At 33.3% G+C, this 26,411-nt stretch overlaps 2 long non-coding RNA genes across 3 annotated transcripts in view; one reads left to right on the top strand and one right to left on the bottom strand.

The window, feature by feature from the left end:
* The first annotated feature begins 2,966 nt into the window (after positions 1 to 2,966).
* The window catches only part of LOC127700521 (uncharacterized), a 34,456-nt gene continuing 11,011 nt past the window's right edge, over positions 2,967 to 26,411 (top strand). Inside the window, exons 1-4 of one of the 2 annotated variants that reach the window (XR_007981616.1) lie at positions 2,967 to 3,251; positions 17,013 to 17,092; positions 25,094 to 25,147; positions 26,082 to 26,264. This is a non-coding gene — a long non-coding RNA (uncharacterized LOC127700521). The remainder of the gene's footprint in view (positions 3,252 to 17,012; positions 17,093 to 25,093; positions 25,148 to 26,081; positions 26,265 to 26,411) is intronic. The other variant, XR_007981617.1, reaches the window with a different exon arrangement.
* Positions 13,319 to 14,465, bottom strand: LOC127700522 (uncharacterized). Its single transcript, XR_007981618.1, has 2 exons — positions 14,425 to 14,465; positions 13,319 to 13,427 (listed from the first exon to the last, which is right to left on the bottom strand). It is a non-coding gene; the product is annotated as an uncharacterized LOC127700522 (long non-coding RNA).

The raw sequence follows: 26,411 nt of genomic DNA, 5'->3' as shown, positions 1-26,411 counted from the left end.
GGAGTCATCTCTACAAAGTTTAAAAGACGCTCTCATGCTTTGGCTGACCATAATGGAATATCTTTGTCATAAACGACCACGGATATGTTCGTTTGTCAAAGCTAAAATCATGTCCTTTCCTCGTTGATTACATATCCGAATGTTGCTTATCACATGATTTTTACTAAATTTTTTTAGATTATTCATGTTTTAAAAAACAAGGAACTTGTATCTATGGTGACCATTTTATAGTAAAAGCACCATTTAATGAGAAGGTGTAGTCGATCTGTCAATTGAGCATGCGTGGAGAACGGAAGTGTAAAACGTAGAAAAATCTTAAAAGTTGATGTAATAGCAAAATTGTAAAGATTGTGATTGCAAATTTTGTATTAAAACTTTAGAATGTTTATGAACCCGCATTTATTTGATTGACACATTTCAATATACCTCATCACATTATATTTGAAAGCCATATTTTAATATAGAAAGAATGGTAGTAAGAAGGTATTTTTAATGCACCCCTGAATACATTACCAAATAGCTTTAACCAATTCTCGTTTGTCGGAATTTTAATCCGGCGCGCACGAGTTTAAAAGTCTTCACACACGTTTCAAAGTCTTATGCACGATTTTTCAAACTGGTTCGCACCAGATTATTTCTCCAGCATACGAAAATATTTATATTTACATGGCACTAAAGGGGCTCCGTAGTTTAATCATGTCAAATATTAACAAATAATGTCTTTAGTATATAGTCTATATAATGGAGTAGTAAGATTTCAAGTCTAACTAATAATAAATCAACACGACCTTATATTTTAGCAGCCATGTACATTTGTCGAACCATCTTTTCACAGACATGCTGTCTGAGGAACATATATATTATATCGGTACGATATAATCTATAGTATTTTAAAACGTTATCTTATCTAGATAAAATTTTCTTCACGTCTAAAAGTTGAATTGCTTACTAGCATGTACTAGTTTCGGTTATTGATTATTACACATTTTCTACATTAGGAAATGCCTGTACTAAGTCAGGTATATGACAGTTGTTTTCCATTCGTTTGACGTGTTTGAGCGTTTGATTATGCCATTTTATGAAGACATTTTGTTTTGAATTTCCCTTTGAGGTCGAAATTTTTGTTATTTTACTTTTTACACAAAGTTAATAAATATTTTTGATCATAGGAATAGGAAAATAATACAACTTTACAAATCTGACATCTACAATATTAGCGGAAAAAGTAATAAAAATCCACAAGTCAGACCCAAAAAGCGTCAAAACGTGAGTTGAAACTTTAGCTTTAGCACAATTACATGTTTCAAGAACCGGCTAGTGTTTTACATACAAAATGTATCTATTTGCTACTGCAAGGACCAAACCATTTATCGATTATCAACATTTACGTTCAAAAAAGAAATTGATTTAATAAAACACAATTAACCAAAACTTTGGATTTAATCTGAAAAAAAAAAGAAATATATGTACTGTCATTTCATCCTTTTAGAACACTTTTGATTTCCCTCTTATCTTCAGCTATCTTCTGCTCATGGTTTAAATATTTGTACAACCCTAATCGAGGCTTTTATGGCTGTTATTTTGTTGATGATTAAACAAACTTCTAATGGAAATGTCGATTTATAAATAAACTGTTACGTAACTACGTCGCAGAATCAAGGTCATAATTATTGGTTTATCATAAGCATAATTCATTTAAGCATGTGCTAAATTGTATTTCAGCATATGCTAAATTCATTTTAAATGTTAATCCTTTTTACGACCTTGATTCTGCGTCTATATTTCTGTATATGCTGAATAATTCAGTATATGCTTAATGTATGTGAAGTTAGCAGCCGTTTCGTTATTCGATATTCGATATTCAGTATCTAACCGGCTGTTAGCAGTCGGTTCGATATTCAAATTTAGTTGAAAATCATAAAAAAATAAATACTTGATAACATTAAAAGCATGATTTTCATAGTTAGAGGACTGATAAAATACGTAGGAAATCGTTTAATGACCCATTCAAGCTGTCGTAAATTCTCGAATATAAACCCTTTTGTAAGTTGCATATTTGTCTTTATGTATTATAGATTTTTATCAATAAAACAACTCTAAAGATGTAACTTTATATATGATATTTCTTAAAACAAAAAAAAACCGATAACTGTAGAAAAATTTTGAAATATAAATAGAAATATTTATGGAAAGCCCAAAAAGAACTACATAGTGAAAACCTACCTGAGACCTTTGTACTGAAATTTTGACAATTTTTAGCTAAAAAGTGACAATCTAAGCCCTCCGTAGATATCAAAGATGACATTATTCTGGGAAATTCTTTTGATACAATCTTTATATATACAGAGTCTATAATGTCGTCAAATTTTATGGACATTGAAAGAACAGGGGGGTCTCTACGTTATTTTAGCGATCTCAGGTAGGTTTTCACTATATATACTATATTTCTTTTTTTGGGGGCTTTCCATATATATATTTTTATTTATATTTCTAAATGTTTCCAGAGTGATCGGTTTTTGTTTTTGTTTTAAGAAATATTAGCTATAAGATTACAGTTTTGATGTCGTTTTGTTGCTAAAAATTTATATTACTTAAAGACAAATATGCAGCTTACATAAGCATTGATAAGGGTTTATATTCGAGGACAACGAGAGTTTAAGACAACTTGAAGGGGTCATAAAACGATTTTCTACGTATCTTTTCACTTCTTTCAACTATTAAAATCATGCTTTTAATGTTATCAAATATTATATTTTCGTATGATTTTCAACTAAATTTGAATATCGAACCGACTGCTAGCAACCGGTTGGATATTGAATATCGAATATCGAATAACGAACCGGCTGCTAACTTCACATCCGTATATGCTTAATAAAATTTAGCATATGCTGAAACGAAAATGTGTGTGTGTGTATGTGTGTGTGTTAATGCGCGTGTGTGTGTTCTGGTACACGTATGTCAATGAGGACATGTGTAAGTATACACACCAGTAAGTGAGGACTTCACTCACAACTAAGGACGTCCTCAGATGTAAATTGTATGATTATCGCTAAATTGCTTTAATTTTCAATCAAACATAAAATAAAAAGAAAAAATAAGCAAGTCTCACTCGCCGTCTATTATGAGGAAGTGTGAACTATGTGTGTACATCGATATTATTAAACGCCATTTTTGTGGTCGTGCTATAACACAATATCACCAGTGCGCATGCTTCAAAATCGGAACAAGATGGCGGCATCTGGAGGAGCAAGGTACTTTTTTTTTTCAACATTTTATCACGTTTTACTTTTCATTACCATTCATGTTTTTTATTTAGGAAGGGCAATGCCTCTAAAATTTAGCAGGAGCTGCCGATCGACCATAACTACAGTCCCAGGCTGGGGCGGATGATGGATTCAGCTTTTTTCAAAGGGGCGTAATTCCATGAATTGCCTATAAAATTGGTAGATTTTCACGCCGAGTGGAGTGATGCAAAACAAATTTGGACGATTTTATGACATTTTATGCAAAAAATGATACTGTTTCAGATCAAAAGAGGGGAGGGGAGTATGCCCTCTACCAGAGTTGGTAAATTTACCAGCCTGCCCGAGGATGCACGGCTGGTAACTTTCAAACAGGGCTTGCTATTTTTCCCAAATTTGTATAGCTATATAAATAGCAGAAATTTTTGTTCAGGATTGGCTTGAAATATGAATGAATTTGCTACCCTTACATAATTTCCCATTCTCAACTCTAGAAGTATGAAAGCGATTTAATGAAAATATGTGGTCAGTCACTGTGGCTCTTTTATTTCAAGAATGCATGGACCTCATTTGATGAGCAGTTTGCAGTTATAGCCTTCTATTTCCATTTTAATAGTAAAAAGGATTTGTCTGATCACGGAGTATGACCAGTGTTTGACAGGTTGGGCTCAAGTCAGGAAAAGTGGGGTATTCCCTGTTTTCAGGGACCATCCCAGTTTTCTGGTGTTAAAAAACCCCAGTTTACAGGGACTTCCTTTTTCTATTTCAATTCATGGCATGAAATTAACAAAAGCGCATGTTTTAACTGTATCAGTAGTATTTGTAAATACTTTAAGTATCTCAGGAACAACAAAACATGAATAAGTGAAGCCTTGTTTTTTCTAGAACTCAAAAACATACAAATCTTTTGTTTAGGAATCAGTTGATCAAGCTGCATGCTCCAGGTGTAACTGATCATAACAATTATGTTCACTTCTATTGAAATTTTCTATTCATTGAATTTAAATGCCTAAGTGATTAACTTATCTTTTTGTCTTCTCATAATTGACCCCATAATTGATGATCAAGGTATGAATTTGTGAACAAAGGAATTGTTTTGTTGTGAGTTGAGCATCAAATAAGACTAGAAATTAGCTTGATTTTTGAACTTATAAAAACACTTGCTATCATATAACATTGTTATCACATGTAGAAGGTGCGCTTTTGTAGATTTCATACCATAAATTGACAAGGAAAAAAGAAGTCCCTGTTTACTGGGGTTTTTTAACACCAGAAAACTGGGGTGTTCCCTGAAAACAAGGAATACCCCAGTTTTCCTGACTTGAGCCCAACCTGTTTGATCTATGTTTGAGAAAAGTTTTTTTCATTCAAAGTCCACAATGGATGATTACAATGATAAAAAATGTACATGTAGTTGTAAACAAGGTTTCCAGAAGTAAGCAGCGGGAATGTCTTACGAAATCCATCGCTGAGAATGCTGCATACATTACAAGGCTTAAATATAAGGAACAGGATCCGATTATGCATGCATTGTTTTATGTTTGTAGAAATTTTCTGTCCAATTCAAGTAACAAAGACCAACCCTTGTTCGATGCAGGGCTCAGAAAAGACCATAAATAACTCTTTCATGCACGTTATAATATACGACTATATTGTCTTACATTGTATACAGTTCTTTTACTAATTTTGATTTCACTTTGAGAATATTATTTTATAAATATAACGAAAAAAAAATTCGCTGAACTATTTTACATTATTGTTTAGGGGCCAGCTGAAGCCCACCTCCAGGTGTGGATTCTCTCACTTGTTGAGACCCATTGGTAGGCTTGCAAGGTTGGGTCACAGGTAAATACACATACCAGAATATAAACCTGGAATGTGTTTCAAAATACAAGTACCTGGGTTTATATTTAAGCTCATCTGGCTCATTTAGTTATGCTCAAAGTGAACTGTACAAGTATCCTTAAAAGCTTATTATCAATTGCGGAAAGATTTTTTATCTCTAAATCCTAACATCAAAACAAGTATTCATGCTTTTGATCACACTGTGAAACCTATTTTATTATATGGTAGTGAAGTATGGGGAATGTTTAATTCTCTTTCCTCTAAATGTAAGAAGGAAGATGTATCTCTTGAAAAATTATATTCAGGTTTACCCGGTGAGAAACTTCACATTAAATTTAACAAATTTATACTTGGTGTGCACAAAAAAACAACAAATGTTAAATTTCCAATTTATTTTAATATAATTAAAGCATTGCTATTGTATTGGTATCGATTAGAGAATTTAGGAAGTAATTTTCCTCTATTAAAAGAGGCATATGAACAATTTAAAACACTTCACCAACTGAATAAAACATCATGGTATGGTTCAATAAATGTTATATTGAAGTTACTTGGAATTGATTGTACAAATGCAGTGTGTGAAACCTTTTGTTTTTCTTACTCGCCAAATTGACGAGCAGCTTTTCATTTCAACTCACCAAATTGAAATTCCACTTGCCAGCTTGGAGAGTGACTTACTTTTGGGACTCACCGTCTTTTTCATACATAATTATTAAAAGATATTATTCCAAGTCCACTTACTAAATGTATGTACTTACATGTATGTACATTAGTTTTATCCATAACTGGTAACTTGACAATTTAAATTACTATTAACATATAGTAGTCTCAGTTATATAAGGGAGCAGTCAACTTATCTTTTGATTAACTTGGGAGAGGGGTATCAAATAGATTTTTACCACAGCTGACAAGTCAAAAGTTATTTTTATGTCATAACCAGATCTAGACTTCCTTACCTCAATGATTATGGATAAATCTTAGTACAAATGCTGGATTTTGAGCAGCCTCTTCTACTATAATTGTCACTTTTTTATTTTATAAAAACATGAATATTACACTGTGTGGAAAAGTTCTGCACCAAAGGCTTTTTTATATTCAGTTTCTGGTTTTGCTTTTTTATTTAGTTTCTTTTGTTTTTTTAAATTATTTAGCCTTAAAAACTTTTCCATATTGAAATTACTATTTCATAATTTGCCTCCAGATTGAACTTGTTTAACATTCAGAGAAGTATAAAAAATGGCTTTCAAATCTGGTCAACGAATACAATGTCCATCCTGTATTTTGCTTAGGCAACAACCATTTTCTTATCTGGGGGGGGGGAGGGGCTGGGATTTTTTTGAAAAAAATATTTTGATGGCCTAGCTGACCGAAAAAAAATTTCGATTTTGCACTGTAGCTGAAATTTTTTTTATGGTTTTGTGAAAAACATGATAGGAAAAAAAATTTTGCTTTCCTTCTCATAAGAAAAAAAATATTTTATCGGAGGAAGGTTCTGAAAAAAAAATTATGAACACAATGAAAATCCCAGGCCCCCCCAGATAAGAAAATGGTTGTTGCCCTAAAATAAACATACATGGACCATAGGAAAGTAATAAAATTATAAAATGTTTTATTTGTAACCCACTGATAGTCCCCACTGTATGCAAATTACATTTATTTTAGTCATTTCAAGAAATTAAAATCAGTGAGGTGGGGATCGTATAATAGGTTTTAGCACGCTGATTCAATGAAGTGTCAAGGTCGTCATAATAATGTTTTAGTTTGCCATCACTTCCTGGGTATATGCACAAGGATATGTCTTTTTTACCCTCTTTGCCATGGTATTTGCCTTTTTACCCTTCACACAATGCCTGATCATTTGTGTGTTTTATTAAATACAGTTAGTGAAAGAATTATGGTATAAAATCAAATATTTAACTTAATCATCCATATTGATATGCAGTGTAATTAAACAAATAATGCCCCAAGGGTGACTGCATGGGGAATAGAAATATGGTCACTACAGGTCTTCTTCCGACCGGCAGTAAAACCCTTGCCAAAGTGGGGCGGCCATTTGGCTGTGCGGGATGTATCAAGTATGCAGCCACGTCCGGTCAGAAGGGGACTTTAAATCTGATGCCTCGTGGAGAGAGTGCCACGCTCTCTGCACGTTAAGAACCCTTTTAACAACTCTTTGAGGGGTCCGTAGGTGGCCTGTTGCAAGGCAAAATTTCTGTCCCTATCCAATATACCCTCATTTTCCAGTGGCAGCAGGGGTGTGGAAATGCTATGCCCGACTCGCCCGACTCGTCCATTTGAACAACTGGACAAGTAATTTTTGTCGAGCCTAGCTCGACATAGGGATAGTGATCCGGCGGCGGCGGCGACGTTAGCTAACTTCTTAAATGCTTTATATTTTAGAAGCTAGAAGACCTGGATGCTTCATACTTTGTATATAGATGCCTTATGTTACGAAGTTACTGTCTGTCATACGTCAATTGTCCTTGACCTCATTTTCATGGTTCAGTGACTACTTAAAAATAATTTCTTTCTTATTATGAGTAATAGGACAACAATATTTAGTATGTGCGTACCTTGCAAGGTCCTCATGCCCGTCAGACAATTTCCATTTGACCTTGACCTCATTTCATGGATCAGTGAACAAGGTTAAGTTTTCGTGGTCAAGTCCATATATCAGATACTATAGGCAGTAGGTCTACTATATTTGGTATATGGAATAATTGTAAGGTGTACATGTCCAACTAGTAGGTGTCATCTCATTTTCATGGTTCAGTGGTCAAAGTTAAGTTTTTGAGTTTTGGTCTTTTTTTCTAATACTATATGCAATAGGTCAACTATATTTGGTGTATGGAAATATTTTATGATGTACATGTCAGTCTCGCAGGTTTTATTTGACCTTGACCTCATTTTCATGGTTCATTTCTCAGTGTTAAGTTTTTGTGTTTTGGTCTGTTTTTCTTCAACTATAAGCAATATATCAACTATATTTGTTGTATGGAAGGATTGTAAGGATTATATGTCTGTCTGGCAGGTATCATCTGACCTTGACCTCATTTTCATGGTTCATTGGTCAATGTTAAGTTTTCATGGTTAAGTTTGTTTCTTAGATACTATAAGCAATAGGTCCACTATATTTAATGCATAAATTGATTGTTAGGTGAACATGTCTGCCTGGCATGGTTCATCTGACCTTGACCTCATTTTCATGGTTCATTGGTCAATGTTAAGTTTTCTTGGTTAAGACTGTTTCTTAGAAACTATAAGCAATAGGTCAACTATGTTTGGTTTATTGAATGATTGTAAGGTGTACATGTATTTCTCGTTTGGTTTATCTGACCTTGACCTCATTTTTTTGGATCATGTTAAGTTTATGTGTTACTTGTACTAAAGCTTTATATTTAGGACTATCAACATAAAATCAATGGTTAGTAAAGAAGGTGAGACATTTCAGTGTGTGCACTCTTGTTTTTGTCTGGGTTGCCCGTGGACAAGTAAAAAATTACAGTTGACAAAATTCATTTAATCAAAAATATAGAATTATTTTCATAATTTATTAAGATGTATTATTTTATGTAAAAGAAACCAATGATCAACACGTGAAAAACATATATTTAAATCAAAACATCAATGTTCATGATGACAAGTATTAAAAAAAAAAATGGAAATAGATCGATAACCAAAATTAATAAAAATAAGGCCACATTTAAAAATATTTTGGTTTGCCCAAACCCTACCCAAAGGTAGAGACAGTGGGTAGGTAGGTAGGCATTTTCTTTTCTTTTTTCTGCAAAGAGAAATTGAAGTGTCAGATGTTTGTTAGTCTTCATGCCTATCTGATTAAAAAAAACTTTTTCACATCAGGACAATAAAAGATTTTGAGTAGGCAGCTATTTTCTGGGTAGGTAGGGTTAGGGCAAACAAACATATTCTTTTTTATGGCCTAAGTATGCGAACCCGGGTCTCATAAACATTGCAATATCTTTGTCCATTGACCCGGGATCGTCGATTAGGTTTTATTTGCCATCTCACAGAAGTGTTATTATAATTTTTCATGATTGCATGGGTCTTATCGAGATGGATAAATACCTGATAAAAACACCAAGACCTGGTGATCAAGACAAAAAGAATGAAAATAATAATGACGAGTCAAGTAAAAAACGGAAAACACAGGTGGAGAAAGACAAGGAATATGAAAAAAAAAAAAAAAAAAACAGAAGCGAGAATTCCAGACCTCGTGGCTCTTCAGTGAGAAACTTCTGAAAATAAATTAAATTTTTGCACAATTTGTAGGAAACGCCTACATCTTGCTGATCAAAAGTCTTACTTATTTGTTGGCAAATTAATAGATAGAAGGGACACCAAAATCAATGTTCTGCAAAACACCAAGCTTGTCTGATGAAAGAAAACAGTAAAATTAAACAGGTGTCTGGGGAAATGGACAAAACATTGCCCTCTAGATGTCTTTTGGTTGTTTTGCTTTTGGGTTTCTATCTGATTGATGTTAACCCCATACCACCTTTTATCTATTCACAAACAATATCACAAACATCATTTATATTGTAATACAAAACAGTTTTACGGTGACCTATAATTGTTAAATTCTACGTCATGTGGTCTCTGGTAGAGCAGTCAGAGCTCAGACATAAAATTTACAGTTTAACTTGCCCAGGGACAAGTGCTCACAACAAATATTTCCACACCCCTGGGCAGTCTAAATTTCCCTGACCTTCATCCCGGACGGCCTCTATTACAGGACCTACCTATTATATTTAATGTTAATTAATTTGTTCTCGTCCTGAACATGCATGAAATATTTGCCACTGGACGTTAAGCAACCAACAATCAATCAATTAAGTAAAAAATATGTGAACATGATATATATCTGTTCAATTATATGGTTAGAATTTTATATATGGGTAAAGCCATAAAGGTGGTCTGGAAAGTGTGACATTAGGATATAAAATTGAAGTTTTTGATATCTCTATCAATTCACATTATTTTGTTAGCAACCATCTGTATCTTACTACCTCTTTTTATTTGAAACCCATGGTCTTGCTATGTTTTTATACGACCGCAAAAAATTCGTCGTCCGAAGACACATTGGTTTTCGCACTCTAACTTTAGTTTAAGTGAATGGATCTCTTTGAAATTTTACCATAAGGTTCAATACCACAAAAGGAAGGTGGGGATTGATTTTGGGGGTTATGGTACCAACAGTTAAGGAATAAGGGGCCAAAAATAAGCATTTTCTAGTTTCCAGACAATAACTGTGGAACGATGTATGGATCTCTCTGAAATTATACTACAAGTTTACATACCACAAAGGGATGGTTAGGATTTGCTTTGGGGGGTTATGGCTCAAACAGTTTTGGAATTAGGGGCAAAAAAGGGGGAAAAACAAGGTTGTCCTGGTTAATGGACAAATACTTTAGTACAAAACATATTTTAAAGCAGTGTAAGGGAGATAAATCAAATACATCATTGAAATTATCTCCCTTACACTGCTTTTAAATTATGTATAAAGTAATGGTTAATGAACAATTAAGATAATTTAAAACAGTGTAAGGGAGGTAATCCAAATACAACGTTTTGGTTACTTCCCTTACACTGCTTTTAAATTATGTTTAAAGAAATGCATATTTATAAAGGAAGACCAGTAAAAATATTTGCAAATGTTGCATCTTTTTTTTTTACAAAAAAATCCATATGAAAGATTTGACACTATATTTTAAATTCTATTATAAAATAGATTAAGTTAGCACTATGGTAAATTTAAATGGGTAATTATGGCTGCAAACTCCATTGGAAATTTGAATTGAGATAATGACCATATCTTCAGGGAAAGAATTTTTTGGGGAAACTTAGGGGGTGGGGGGGGGGGGGGGTAAAAAGAAATTGTGGGGGTCATTTTTTTCTCATTTCAGATTTCAGAAATTAAAAAGAATTATTCTTCAAATATTATTTTTTTTCAAATTTCAAATATTGAAAAATTTCAAGAAGTAATCTTTAATTGCACAGTATAGCGCATTAGATTTGTAAAATCTTTGACCACATTTATTTATTTGTTATGCCGAATCTAACCGTGTATTTAGATTTTAAATTTTGGGTCCAGTTTTCAAATTGGTCTACATTAAGGTCCAAAGGGTCCAAAATTAAACTTAGTTTGATTTTAACAAAAATTGAATTCATGGGGTTTTTTGATATGTTAAATCTAAACATGTGTTTAGATTTTTTATTATGGGCCCAGTTTTCAAGTTGGTCCAAGTTGGGGTCCAAAATTAAACTTTGTTTGATTTTAACAAAAATTGAATATATGGGGTTCTTTGATATGCTGAATCTAAACATGTATTTAGATTTTTGATTTTTGGCCCAGTTTTCAAGTTGGTCCAAATTTGGGTCCAAAATTAAACTTTGTTTGATTTCAACAAAAATTGAATTCTTGGGGTTCTTTGATATGCTGAATCTAAACATGTGTTTAGATTTTTGATTATGGGCCCAGTTTTCAAGTTTGTCCAAGTTGGGGTCCAAAATTAAACTTTGTTTGATTTCAACAAAAATTAAATATATGGGTTTTTTTGATATGCTGAATCTAACCATGTATTTTGATTTTGGACATTGGACCATAATAGGTAAATTAAAAAAATTCAAGTTCTTAGACCACATTCTTTCTGTGTCAGAAACCTATGCTGTGTCAAATATTTAATCACAATCCAAATTCAGAGCTGTATCAAGCTTGAATGTTGTGTCCATACTTGCCCCAACTGTTCAGGGGTCGACCTCTGCGGTCGTATCAAGCTGCGCCCAGCGAAGCATTTTATTGTAAAATTGACCTTCCTTGTATATTTTGTGTAAGTTATATTGACAATAGTGCAATCTTTTGTTTTAAATAGTTTCTTATGGGATTAATGAAATGTATCAATACTTAGCTGCACATAATATCTTTCAACATCATTATATCATAGACCAATTCACAGAGATATCCCTGATGTTCTGAAATGTCAGTGCTCTGAGCAAGATCAGTATGTTATAGATGTCCAAAATAAAGTTTTCTTCTAGTAACTTGTGTAAAACGTTTTTTGAACAGCAATTATATTTGTAAACATAATTATTATAGTTTAAATGAAATATTTTATGTAGTTGTTGTAAACCCAGATCTTCGTTGACAAAATTAAATCCAAATTCAATGTATGTTATTTTGACAATAACCCTTTTTGATAGTTTTTCTGCCTTAATTTTAAAACAGGCCACTCAAAAAACAGGGGGGCAACACTAGCTGATTTTTTAAGTAGGGGAAAACTTATCCAATACAGCTTAATCTTCTAAATGAAGAAGATGACTATTAAATCTTGTATACCATATCTTACATGTAGGTTATATTGACAAATAGTGTTTAAATTTAACCTTTTTCAAAATCCTTTTTTTTAAAGATTTTTTTTCTACTATTGCCTAGGTAACTGATGGTTATTTTTCATTTTACCAAATTATGATTGAATGCTTATATTGCTCACAACACTACCGTCTTTTGGTTGTTATATTGACACAATGTCAAGTAACTTACTGGAAAAAAACAGGAAATCTGGTGTAACATCTGAACACAAAGAGTTTGATCCATTATGTTTATTTCGATATAAACTTAATTCTTGAATGCATGCAGGGGTTCATGTTCATTATTGTTCAGCTAATAATGAAGTCACAAGCTCATAACCAAAACTATCTGAGATCTATCAGATCAAAGTGACAACTATAGAATGCAAGAAAATTAAAGGTGCACTAATTCACAAATCCAAAAGGGAGAGGAGAAATCAAGATAAATAACAAGAAAAGAACAAACCTTAAATAACAACTCAAACCCAATAAAACTATCCGGTGCACTGCAAGAGTTAGCTTAGCCTGATGGTAAACAGACACTTAATGAGTTACTCACAGTATTTAGGGGAACATATTGTTTACTGTTGGTATTAAGGAGTATTGTTAAATAGGCTCACTTGAACTGACTTTGTACTTTGGTCAAAGGTTGCTCATTTAATATGTACAGTTATGATACTCTTGGCTATGTCAGATGGTGACTTTATTGATCAACTGTTTTCAACAATTTTTTTTCAAGAGCTTATTAAATCAACACTTTTGAAAGTAAAGTATAAAACACATTAATGTATGACATGTATGAGTTTGACTGTCCCTCTGGTATCTTTCGTCCCTTTTGTATGACAATACTAATAATTAAACCACTATTCAAGAATCAAACCATAAATCATTTATTTAAACAAATTAAAAACATTTTTTAAAGTTCATTCTGCCGTCTATTCCACTGTTCATACTCAGTTGATTTATCTCAAAGATCTGAAAAGCAATAAATAAAGTTAAAATAGTTTTATACATGATTTTGAATTGAAATGAATGAAAATGTGAGTCAAGGCTCCATGATGAAGGCCATAACGTGACTTTATAGGCTATAATTGGTTTTTTTTTACTTCTTTAGGTCTTAGGTAGAGAGTTATTTCTTTGGCAATAATACCACATCTTCTTATGTTTATGATGTTGTATGTTATCCATGTTGAAAACAGCATTGGAAATAAGTACCACTTCACATTGATTTGCATTGTGTCTACATTCATGTTTTTATTGTCAAATTCAAGGGTATGGGGAGGTTGAGTGCTTAAAATAAACTTTAGGACCATTGTTATATTGACTTGAATCCTTTAGTCGTCAACTTATGCTCTATTTCAAAGAAGCAGGAAATATGCTTACAATTTCACTAAAAGGCTTAAATTTTTTTATTGTACAAGAGATTTGTAGGCTAAAAGCCAAAGTCAACATATTTCAGTAGTAATAGTAGCTTTAGGACTACTGTGGGAGTAGGAGTTACATGTATATTGACCCTAACATTAAGGTGTCAACTAACTCTCTTAATGACCATGGTTATATTGACTATGCATATAATTGTCAATTAACACCCTGTGAAAAAGCACTGAAAATTACTTCACCCTTTTTAAATGTATATTAACTTTCCCCCTTTATTATCTGTAAGTTGAAATAGAAGTTAAATGAAAAGAATGGTGCAGTATATCTCTACAAAGATCATCTACATCCTAGGTGTTATATTGACTGGGTTGATAAAATTGGTCAAGTAACGGTCATATCGATGTTACCGTAAAAAGTGAACGAACGGTTTGACTTGGGTGTTTGAATGCGTTGTTTTCGTTAGTTCTTATCATTCGAAGCATATTATTTTGGCAAAAATTATATAATACAGTGTCAATTTGACAGAATGGTTTGGTCGTTATACCTTGTTTGACGCCCAGGTCGTTATTAGTTTGACATTTTGCTCAAAACTTACCATCGAGTTCTTCTTCCATTTTCATCCATGAATGATAGTGATGTTTACATTTATAATAGTTTCATATATATAGCAATTTTGAAATGAAACAAAGTATTTTTTCTCCCTGGATAAACTCTTTACGTCAATAATAAGGAATAAACATTTACGTACGTTTAACGTTATTTTGACATTACAAACTTGCCATTCTATGTTTCTCATAAAACGGAATACGAAACCAAAACTAGAACTATTTGAAACAGCCGAGATATGACGGCGCATGAATATGACAGGAACCAATCAAATGTTCCGCAGATGACGATATCGCGGAAAACCCCGTGCGTTATTTTTACCATTGTAGTCTATTGTCAATATAACATTACTAACCCTGTCGAAATAATCGTTTCTTTGATTAATTTTATTGCATTTCACGCAAAACTTTGACGGATTTATAGTGCAACAACACTTTTCTGACGATTTAACTTACTTTCCGTTTTTCTTTTGCCCATAAAAACAACCAGGTATATTTTTTGTTAGAAGGGGATTTCCATGTCACGCTTGGGACACAGGAACGTACAGATCTACGTTTGACAATTCAAACTTCAATAACAAGACACATTGAATTAGCGGATATTTGATATTTATCAAATCTTCTGCTTCATCATGTCACTGATGCACAATAACAAGTTGTAATCAAATAACATTCATTAAATATTTTAAAATTGGGATTTAAGCTTCAGATGGTTATTTGACCAATTTGGAGCACCTTTTTGGCTTTACCCATATGTATTAGATACACCTATGAGCGCGTAAGCCCGATTGGGTGAATCTAATTTACACCAAGATATTATTGTGAATGCAGAATGATAGTTTTCCATAATTTAGGAGGGGGGTCTTTCAGCGATTTGACCATATGTTATAGAAAAGCATGATAAATGCAGGATATCCAATTTCATTTAATGACATCTTGGTGTAAATATATATCTATATCTTTTAAACCTACCAATATTGTTTGGTTTCTATTGCAATGACTGTAGGTAAAATAACATTCATTGCTGAAATATATCCAAATTAGAAATGTGAATACATAAGCAACACAACAGGTGCCACTAGTGCCGCAGGAACTGCTTACACTCCCAGAGTACCTGTCCACCCCTACTTTTTTTTATGAAAGGGTTTATGCTGCTCAATCTTAGTTTTCTGTGAAGTGTTTTATTAAGTTGTCTGTATTTCTGTTGCTTTTCTTATTCACTATGGTGTTGTCCGTTTTTTTTATTGCCCTATGGTATCTACTTTCTCTTTTTAGACCGGTCATTTTTTGTTACATGTATGTATTAGATGTAAGCTTCTCATATCTGAGGGTGGTCAGACCCGAAGATATGAGACGATTATATCTGATTTACATAGAAGTAATAAATAAATATTTCATCTTTTCTCTTGTTCTAAAAAAGAGCAATTAGTTTTTTTATAAAACAGGAAAAGTGTCATTATCTCAAATTTTCCAGATGCAGTAACACTTTCAGAAGATGTTTTTTTTTTTATATGGATTTGGAATGAAATCTTGATTGCGTCTATTTTTCTGTCATCAAATTGATACCTTATCACTGCTTTTGTATGGCAACATGAATCGCTGTACTATCTTGTCTTTTTTCTGGTTTAGTTGCCAAAAAATGGAACTTTTTGCTGATAAATGATAACACTTCTATATATAATTTAAATACCCTAATAAAAGCTATAATTACCAAAGTCCTCCTTTCCATACATCTTCTCTTTTTTAACTGTGATATACATTGTACATGTATTTAGTTGATTTTGACAACTCATGTTCACGGATAGCTTGGTGAACTTCCTCCAAGGAATGTACACATAGAACCTCATATGTATGCAGATGTATCTGGGGTAGTAAGTCAGAAATCAGGCAAAGGTAGGTCACTTGGACCCACATTTCATGCTTCAATGACTGGTTCAGTTTAATGTTCATATCTCAGCAACTATAAGTTGTAGGATCATGTAAACTTTTATGAACAGGGGTAGTAAGTCAGCATCCAGGCAAAGTAAGTCACTGTGACCTATATTTAACTCTTTATTGACTTTATTGACTTTAGTCAGTATTTCTTAATGAAATTCAATGAAACTTTCACAGATTATTGTCATGGTGGATAACCTACGTCATTGTCACATGATTTGACGGACAAGGAACCCACGAAAAAGGTAAACAAAGCCCACTTTAAGACACAATATCTCAAGTTCTCCTAAAGCAAATAAAAAACTAATAAATGGCAAGACCCCTTTTTATGCCATATTAATCATTTGGAACAGAAATCAGATTTTGCAAACACTTCGAAAACATGACGTAGGTTATCCACCATGATTGTGCACCTTCTATTTTAAATTTTAATTCAAATGAATTTTGGGGTTTCCCATAGCAAAACATCACATAGGGGGGAGCAGGGGGTATCATTTAGTGAGCTTTGCTCACAGTATTTCTGGTTATATTACATATTAAATGCTGTTTTGTTCATAAAAAGACAAAGTGTTAACTTTGAAGAATGTCGTACATGTATTAGAATTTGGATTTTAGCATGATACTTATTATATCGTATACGTAGGTTGAGGAAAAGGAAGAAAGATATCGATGGACATGGTGGATTGGAATACAGATCAGACCAGACGGCGGACAGTCAAATAGGTATATCATGGTGATTATGGAAGTTGCTGTTTTTGCCTTGTTGCTATTGTAGTCTTGCCCATTTGTGTACAGATCATTGTGTCTTCTATCCATGTAATATTGTATACACAATTTCTAGTGTTATCCCCATGCAGGCCTTTAGGGTTTTCGACTCCTTCTTGTTAGAGAACTAATTAACAGAATTTGACCAAACTTGGTAGAGATTATCCCCATGAGGTCCCTTCCAATTTGTGTGACTTTGGTGCTGTTTCGTCAAAAAGCATGGCTGCCAGGACTAATCATGCTAATTGAATTTTCTTATTGGCCGATTTTCTAAGATCTTCTTGAGAACCCATGCTGGATTGAACTGAAATTTGGTAGATATGTTCCCATTGAGATGTCTTAATCAAGTTAATAAGTGTTGTTACTTTAGTAGTTGTTTGAAGATTGTAAATACATATAGCCACCAACCAAGGTCAAAGTTTACCATGTTACCCTGAAATCCTATTGGGAATGACATTTTTGTCTCGCCTGCAACAAAAAGTCTCGGTATGCGAGACATTGGGATTTCAATCCAGTAGCAGTGGCAGCGGCGTAAACTATTTGTATTAGGCTTTTATATTTCGGAGGTAAGTAGACCTGGAGGCTTCATACTTTGTATATAGATGCCTTATATTACAAATATTCCGTCGGTCATATGTCCATTGTCCTTGAACTGATTTTCATGGTTCAGCGACTGCTTGAAAAAAAAGTAGTTTTTTTTGTTACATGAATTTCTTACTTACAAATGTATTATCATGATTATGAGTAAAATGATAACTATATTTGGTATATAGGTTCCTGACAAGGTCTACATGTCTGTCAGACAGGGTTAACCTGACCTCAACCTCATTTTATGGATCAATGATCAAGGTTAAAGTTACATGATCATGATGATTTAGGTCCGTTTCTTAGATGCGGTAAGCATTAGGTCAACAATATTTGGTGTATGGAATGATTGTAAGGTGTACATGTCAGTCTTGCAGGTTTTATCTGACCTTGACCTCATTTTCACGGTTCATTGGTCAATGCTAAAATTTTGTGTTTTGGTCTTTTTTTTTCTAATGCTATAAGTAATAGGTCAACTATAGTTGGTGTATGGAATGATTATAAGGTGTTCATGTCTGTCTGGCAGAGTTCATCTGACCTTGACCTCATTTTCATGGTTCATTGGTCAATGTTAAGTTTTCCTGGTTATGTCTGTTTCTCAGTTACTATAATTTAGCAATAAGGCCAACTATAAGTGATATATGGGATGATTGCAAGATGTACGTGTTTGTCTGGCAGGGTTCATCTGACCTTGACCTCATTTTCATGGTTCATTGATTAATATTAAGTTTTGGTTTGGTATGTTTCTTGTATACTATAAGCAATAGGTTAACTATATTTGGTGTATACATGCAGTGATATTGTTGTCTTTTTTCAAAACTACCTCTACTGTTTTTTATTGGGAAAAATGCATATTTTTATGGAAATTGGGAAATTTGGAAATTTTATTCTAAACACATCTCCGATTTTTTGCTGACCTTTGCTGTCTTTTTTGCACTGTTGTTTTCATGTATATTTTGGTTGTCAGACATTTTCAACCTGAAAGGTACTTTTCGGAGAGGGGAAAGAAACAGAAGCAATGATGGTACTTAATGCATTGAAAACCACATGTGTTGCAAACACCATGATGATTCTGATAAAAAAACCGGATCTCAAAAGTGCTTTCTAATATCAAAATAATAACATGAGTACGATATTTACAAACATTACTACCAATGCCATCACTGTTTGGGGAAAATGTAAAACTTTTTGGGAGGAATTTTAAGCCATTTTTTTAGTAATTGGGAATTTTCTATAGGGGAAAAGGCCGAATTTCGGCTGTAATCTGAGGCAAACAATATCACTGACATGTAATGATTGTAAGGTGTACATGTCTGTTTAGCTTGGTTTATCTGACCTTAACCTTTACCTTATTTAAATGGATCATTGATAATGTTAAGTTTATGTTATACTTGTTGTAAAACTTTATCTTTAGGACTTACAACATAGAATAAATCATATAGAGCAGGCGAGACATTTCAGCATGTGCACTCTTGTTTTCTGTTTGAGAATTACTAATCAGAATTTGTCATTATTTGACCAAACTTAGTAGAGATCCTTCCTATGAGGTCCTCAACAAATGTTGTTACTTTGGTGCCAATTTGTCAATAAATATAGTTGACAATCATTATCTTAAGTGGGGGAATGCTTTAGTGGGTGGGACATATTATTTTTTTTTGTGACAAATACACTTTTTCTGCTTTATTCTATTAGATGGATGGATGGATGGTTGCTTAACGTCCAGTGGCAGGTCAGATGCATATTCAGGACGAGAGCATGATAATGAGAATTGAATACTAACCCTGCTTTGTACTAGACCGACACGCTGAGCCGGATTTTTTACGTGCTAGCTCACAAGGTAACAGTTCGCAGGAAGACATGTCACCCTACCCGGACACATTATTCTGACTCCGGGCCGACCAGTCTTTGCTCTTACTCCTTAATGCTGCGTGCTTAGCGGAGAAGCAGCAAATACCAATTTTCAAGTCTTTGGTTTGACCCGGCCGCATTTCGAACCTACGACCTCCCGCACTCGAGGCGAGCACGCTAACCGTTACACCACCGAGGCGGTCTATTCTATTAGAAAAAAACAATTTATTTTTATAACATACTCTAATATCAAATAAAATATTTATTGGCTCTTCGCGGTTAGAAGTGACAATGCATGCTGGGAATAATTGGTAGCTAATTTCGTACCTAATATAGACTAAATTAAGACATGTGATTGGTTTAATTAAGCACATGGAAACTTTAATAGTTTTGATTAAATAAATAAAAGGTACGAAATGGTCAGGGTACGAAATGGTTTTTGACAAGGTATGAAACTGAGGGTACAAAATGATTAGGGTACGAAATGGTTTTTGACAAGGTACGAAATTGAGGGAACAAAATGATAAGGGTACAAAATGACTATAATTCAAAAATGGGTCACCCATTCACAAGTTAATTTTAACAACTTGAACACTAACGTCATGTGTGAACGTCTTGGTGAGCAAATATTTTCCTTACAATTCTGAAGTGATATACACATATATTTCTATAAATAGACTGAAAGCTGGTTATCGATCGATTTGAGATCAGAATCTAGTGTCACAAATTACCTCCCTTGCAAGCAAAACATTATTATGTAATCGTCGTCTTGAGTTGATAGATTTGATAGTAATAACTGAATTACAGGCTCCTGACTTTGGACAGGCGCAAAGTAAATCATGTACCCTGTAATCACATCCGGTCCTCAGTTTTTGGTTTGTGACCTTATCTTCTAAATTCGATTTATGATTACCCTTTCAAGTATAACCCCCCCCCCCCCCCTCCCCCCCTTTTCAACATATAGGCTAACCACACAGATTCACAGTTCTGTCATCAACTGACCAATTCTTATAAGTTTATCCCTTTTCCCATGGCCACCTTCCATCAAAAATCAAAACCAATTTTGTAAATATTTCTTTTCCTTGAAAATAATCCCATAATTTTTCTGTGCAGATTTAATTCCACATTGTTGCATAAGTAGAAACATTACAAATAACCTATAACCATGGAATGGGGATTGTTCGCCAAACATAACATTTTTGCCCTACAACCAAGTGATATTTGGTTTTTGAATTCATATATCAGGAACGTGCGGTCAGAAAGGGGATGTTAAATCTGATGCTTCGTGCAGAGAGAGTGCAACAAACTCTACATATTAAAGAATCATTGCAACAACTGTTTGAGGTTCTGTAGGTTGCCAGTTGCAAGGCTAAATTTCTGTCCCATTTCAAACATTGATCGCTAATTTCCAGTGGCAGTCCAAATCCACCCCTCCTTTCCTGGTAGGCCTACCTTGCACAGAATCTTCCTATTGTATTTATTGCTAATTTTTTCTCTCCCTGAGCATGCATGAGGTATTTTCCACTGGACATAAAGCAAACAACAATCGATCAATCATATACATGTATCATTATACCAATACATGTATATATACAACACAACAAAATTAAGGACCATTTTACTTTGGGGAAGGGTTTAATATGGTTTTTTTTCCATTTTGAAAATTTATTATGAAACCATGCAAGCATCAAATTATTTGGGTTTTTTTCATACAAAGTGAGAATTTTTTTAAAGAACTAAACATTTTGAAAATTTAATGACAAATACTCTGAGTATGAAACAGAATTTTTTTTCCATTCTCCCCTATCAAAATATTTTTTTCTTCGATGTTGGGAATCAGATTATTTTTTCATTACAAAAAAAAAAGGAGAAAAAAGCCATCGGTCAGAAAGAAATAGTAACTTTTATATGCATGATCCACAAAGTACTAATATAAAAATAAGGAATTGCGGTATGATTGCCTTTTTTCCTTCAAAGATTTTTATAGAGGTTAAAAAGAGGGGGGTGCACTTACTATGTATGGGTTGTAGGGAAACAACTGATGAGTCCCATCAAATATAATAACATTTTAACCAGTGTAAAAGGGACAAAACTCCCAAGGCCAAACAGACGCTAAATCTGTTTATTGCACTTTTGGTATCATATATATGATTACCAAAAATTTTCTCTAATATTCTGATGTATTAAAGTATTGCTTTTTATACGACCGCAAAAAATTTTTTGTGGTCGTATATTGGTACGTCGTCTGGCGTCGTCCGGCGTCGTCCGAAGACACATTGGTTTTCGCACTCTAACTTTAGTTTAAGTGAATGGATCTCTATGAAATTTTACCACAAGGTTCAATACCACAAAAGGAAGGTTGGATTTGATTTTGGGGGTTATGGTACCAACAGTAAAGGAATTAGGGGCCAAAAATAAGCATTTTTATACGACCGCAAAAATTAAAAATTTTTTGGTCGTATATTGGTATGACGTTGGCATCGTCGTCGTCCGGCGTCGGCGTCGTCGTCCGGCGTCGTCCGAAGACACATTGGTTTTCGCACTCTAACTTTAGTTTAAGTGAATGGATCTCCATGAAATTTTACCATAAGGTTCAATACCACGAAAGGAAGGTTGGGATTGATTTTGGGGGTTATGGTACCAACAGTTAAGGAATTAGGGGCCAAAAAGGGGCCAAAAATAAGCATTTTTGTAACTTCCAGACAATAACTTGTGTGTAAGTGTATGGATCTCTCTGACATTGTACCACAAGGTTCCATATCACAAAGGAAAGGCTGTAATTGATTTTGGGGGTAATTGCCTCAAAATTTTAGGAATTAGGGGCCAAAAAAGGGGCAAAAAACAAGCATTTTTCTAGTTTCATGACAATAACTTGTGTGTAAGTGTATGGATCTCTCTGACATTGTACCACAAGGTTCCATATCACAAAGGAAAGGCTGTAATTGATTTTGGGGGTAATTCCCCGAAACGTTTAGGAATTGGGGGCCAAAAAGGGGCCAAAAATAAGCATTTTTCTAGTTTCCAGACAATAACTTGTGTTCAAGTGTATGGATCTCTCTGAAATTGTACTGCAAGGTACCATACCACAAAGGGAAGGCTGGGATTGAGTTTGGGGGTGATGAATCATAAGGGGGTTCAAAAAATTTGGGGGGGGATTTTTTTTTTTCTTTTTTTTTCTTTTTTTCCTTTTTTTTTTCTTTTAAAATTTTCCATTTTAAGTTGGTTATTCCTGATTAATATTTAAAAGCAAATAATAATGATATGGTAGGAGATACACACCAAACAGGATGTGTAAATTATTATCTAATAAGTATTGTGCAATAGCAAGAAATTTTCAATTGCACAGTATTGCACAATAGCAAGAAATCTTCAATTGCACAGTATTGCGCAATAGCAAGAAATCTTCAATTGCACAGTATTGCGCAATAGCAAGAAATATCCAATAGCACAATATTGCGCAATAGCAAGAAATTGTCAATTGTACAGTATTGCGCAATAGCAAGAAATTGTCAATTGTACAGTATTGCGCAATAGCAAGAAATTGTCAATTGTACAGTATTGCGCAATAGCAAGAAATATTCAATTGCACAGTATTGTGCAAAAGAAGATACTTCGTATAAATTGCTTATTTCTTGATCAATTTCAATGGGGTTTTATTCTTGAATTCTTGGGGTTCTTTAATATGCTGAATCTAACCGTGTATTAAGTTTTTGGATTTTGGGCCCCGTTTTTAAATTGGTCCACATTGAGGTCCAAAGGGTCCAAAATTTAACTTTGTTTGATTTCATCAAAAATTGAATTATTGGGGTTCTTTGATATGCTGAATCTAACCGTGTATTTAGATTCTTAATTTTTGGTTCCGTTTTCAAATTGGTCTACATTAAGGTCCAAAGGGTCCAAAATTAAACTTAGTTTGATTTTAACAAAAATTGAATTTTTAGGGTTCTTTGATATGCTGAATCTAAACATGTATTTAGATTTTTGATTATGGGCCCAGTTTTCAAGTTGGTCCAAATCGGGGTCCAAAATTAAACTTTGTTTGATTTCAACAAAAATTGAATATATGGGGTTCTTTGATATGCTGAATCTAACCATGTATTTAGATTTTTGATTTTTGGGCCCCGTTATCAACTTTGTCCACATTGAGGTCAAAAGGGTCCAAAATTTAACTTTGTTTGATTTCATCAATAATTGAATTATTGGGGTTCTTTGATATGCCGAATCTAACCGTGTATTTAGATTCTTAATTTTTGGTTCCGTTTTCAAATTGGTCTACATTAAGGTCCAAAGGGTCCAAAATTAAACTTAGTTTGATTTTAACAAAAATTGAATTTTTAGGGTTCTTTGATATGCTGAATCTAAACATGTATTTAGATTTTTGATTATGGGCCCAGTTTTCAAGTTGGTCCAAATCGGGGTCCAAAATTAAACTTTGTTTGATTTCATCAAAAATTGAATTCTTGGGGGTTCTTTGATATGCTGAATCTAACCATGTATTTAGATTTTGGATATTGGACCATAATAGGTGAATGTTCAATTAAAAATTATTAAGTTCTTAGACCACATTCATTCTGTGTCAGAAACCTATGCTGTGTCAAATATTTAATCACAATCCAAATGCAAAGCTGTATCAAGCTTGAATGTTGTGTCCATACTTGCCCCAACTGTTCAGGGTTCGACCTCTGCGGTCGTATCAAGCTGCGCCCTGCGGAGCATTTTATTATATCTTGCATTAAAATAAAATTTAAAAAGATTTGATCAGCTTTTATTTTTACTTAAATCCTTTAAATTTAAGTTTGGCCTTAGGAGTCCAGGCATGATGAAAACAAATACCAAATGCAGAGCCAACTAATGCGTTCCATGACAAATGATTACATTTTTAACAATGTAAATTAGATGAAACTCACAAGGCTAAACAGATGCTAAATTTATTCACTGCATTTTTATTATCATTATCAAACTTTTTCACTGAAATTCTGAAGTATTGACCCTTTTTATCTTGCATTAAATTCATATTTCAAAGTTTCGATCAAATTTTATTTTTATTTAAATCTTTTAAATTTCAGTTTGGTCTTGGGAGTCTAGGCATGACAAAATCAAATATGCAACATATTTGTAGAACCACATCAGTCATAGTAATTTTCAAGTGTTTCTCCTGAGAGTTGTCCTTCATTGTTAATGTTTTGTGACTTCCTGATGTGTCTGCAGTATTACTATTTCAATGTGAAACAGTGTCCACATTCGCCCACCAGACAACACAACAGAATTTTAGATTTTGGAGTGCAAATGGGCCTGCTGGCACCCACAAGAATCCACCCCTGCACAAGTCATTATCAAAATTCGCCATCAGACAACACAAGTCTGTGTCCACATTTGTAACATATAAGAAGAAATATTTTTGAAACAAGATGTTAAAAGGCCACACCAAATTAATTTCTAGTTCTTCGGACCCCTACTGTAGAATAAGAGGAGTGAACATGAATAATTTTATTTTACTCACATGACATAATTATTGTTGTTTTGTAGACAGTGACACAGAAGATGACTACATTGATGTTAGAAAAGCAAAGCACAAAATAGGTGAGAACAAAGAATTAATTAAAATATGTTAAAGGCATGAAACTTGGACAGAAGCTTAACAGTATTCAGAGGAAAATTTGAAAAGTATTTATTCTCATTTTCCATGTTTTATTGATAAATGGACATATTTTTTCTGCATCTAACATTGATATACAGTCTAAGATTAAAGTTTTTCAAACACCAATAACCATTATAAGATTTTACGAAACTTTGACAGATGCTTCTTATGATCAAAAGACAGTATCAAGAACAATATTTTGAAATTATTTTTTTCATTTTCCCTAATAAACATGATAAACTGAATAATAGAAATTTACAAATGGACTTAAAGTCTTGGGTTAAATTTTTATGACATCAATAACTTTGTTTATCCTTCATGGAATGTTACGAAACTTAGACAAGTATCTCCATGATTAAGAAATAGCATCTGAAAAAAAACATTAGATTTACAAAAGAAAATTCAGATATAACTGATAAATGGACAAGTTTGGTTGTTGGCAACCTCACACTTTAACATCAACAGCAGCAATAGCAGGCGAGACACATGATTACGCCAAACCCATTAAAAATTTATATTTATCCAACATATACACTTATGTTGAAAAAGACTTATCTGACTTTACGTCAATACTATCTACTGTTCACTAATGTTGAAATTAGAGTTATCTGAGTAAATTTATAATTTTTCAAGTTTTCTTTTTTCTCAAAAAAGGAAAGTTTGTTATATTGTCACTGAATAAAAGATTTGGCATATGTATCAATGAGACTTCGAATCATGTCTTTCCATTTAAGACCAGGCGATATTTAAAAAAAGTCTGTTCCCCAAACCTTGGTCATGGTTTTTAGATAGAATAGACTGGCAAGTATTTTTTTAGAATTGCAAGGCTCTGATATTTCTCCAAACAACTTTATCTTTTATTCTTTTTAATTTTAGCCAGGAAACATGAAAAAACATCAAAGGTATTAAAAGACAAGGAGACTGACTTCAATGTTATAAACAGCCTTGTGAGAAAAAATGTTTAAGTACCAGTAACATTCAGACAATACAGACCTGTCAAGCTATGTTGTATAAAAAGACCCATGAGGAACAGTCAGATTTCATTGAGTGAAACATAAGGTATACTCAATATATATATATATATGAATAGAATTTATTTGATTGTTTGATATGCAACAATACTTGGATTTATACAATTTCATAATGCTATATAACATGCTATAATTTGGTTGAGAAAACCATATTAAACCACCAAACCAATAACTG

Source organism: Mytilus californianus, unplaced genomic scaffold (genome assembly GCF_021869535.1).
Source record: "Mytilus californianus isolate M0D057914Y unplaced genomic scaffold, xbMytCali1.0.p SCAF_5, whole genome shotgun sequence".
Lineage (NCBI taxonomy): Eukaryota > Metazoa > Mollusca > Bivalvia > Mytilida > Mytilidae > Mytilus > Mytilus californianus.
The sequence above is the reverse complement of the archived record's forward strand: the minus strand, read 5'-3'. Positions and strand labels throughout refer to the sequence as shown.